This window comes from Sinocyclocheilus rhinocerous, unplaced genomic scaffold (genome assembly GCF_001515625.1).
Source record: "Sinocyclocheilus rhinocerous isolate Xijiao unplaced genomic scaffold, SAMN03320098_v1.1 scaffold2000, whole genome shotgun sequence".
Taxonomy (NCBI): domain Eukaryota; kingdom Metazoa; phylum Chordata; class Actinopteri; order Cypriniformes; family Cyprinidae; genus Sinocyclocheilus; species Sinocyclocheilus rhinocerous.
The window spans coordinates 629,541-630,273 of NW_015630998.1; the positions used below are offsets into that span (position 1 = coordinate 629,541).

The 733-nt window shown below is 36.2% G+C and overlaps 1 protein-coding gene across 1 annotated transcript in view; it reads right to left on the reverse strand.

Annotated features, from left to right (window-relative positions):
- Positions 1–733, reverse strand: part of cunh8orf34 (chromosome unknown C8orf34 homolog) — a 100,517-nt gene that overhangs the window by 91,285 nt on the left and 8,499 nt on the right. The window lies entirely within an intron of this gene.

The window sequence follows — 733 nt, forward strand, 5'->3', positions numbered from 1 at the left end:
ATATATATATATATATATAACATTTCTGTCCCCCTCACTTCTGGAATGATGGCTACGCCCCTGAACTGCAGGTTAAATGCATTCATGTCTTGCATTAAACAGCCTGTGTAAATGCATCTAAATGCCACTTCAGATGCAGATTCTGTACCACCTCTGCATTGCAAACACAAATTTTGTTAATACTGATTTCATTTGATTGCTAACAACCCTATAGTGTCTTACTATATGAATTTATTGATTACATTTAAGAATTTGACACAAAAGATGATGCATACATTTAATTCGTTTAATAAATTGGCCTTCTATAGATAAAAATGCCCATAAAAGGTAAAAATCAATTTAAACTTATTGGAAAAGTTAATTTCTGTTACTCCTGCAAATTAATCACTGCACAGAATATGAAGAATATCAGAAGCTTTGGGAGTCAGCTGTCCACGGCAGTCCTAAACATAAGTACCAGCACAATAACACACTCAGCAAAAATATCATCTAATTATCATTATCGGAAATATTCCGTAAAATATCGAGATATAATTTTTTGTCATTATTGCACACCCTTAATGATTTAACCTGCAGAAAAACCCCTGCCACTAATGCAAAGATACAGTCAACATACAGTGCTGTTGAACTAAATATCACTTCACATGGGGAAGTCGTGGCCTAATGGTTAGAGAGTCGGACCCGTAACCCAAAGGTTGCGGGTTCGAGTCTCGTACCGGCAGGGATTGTCGGT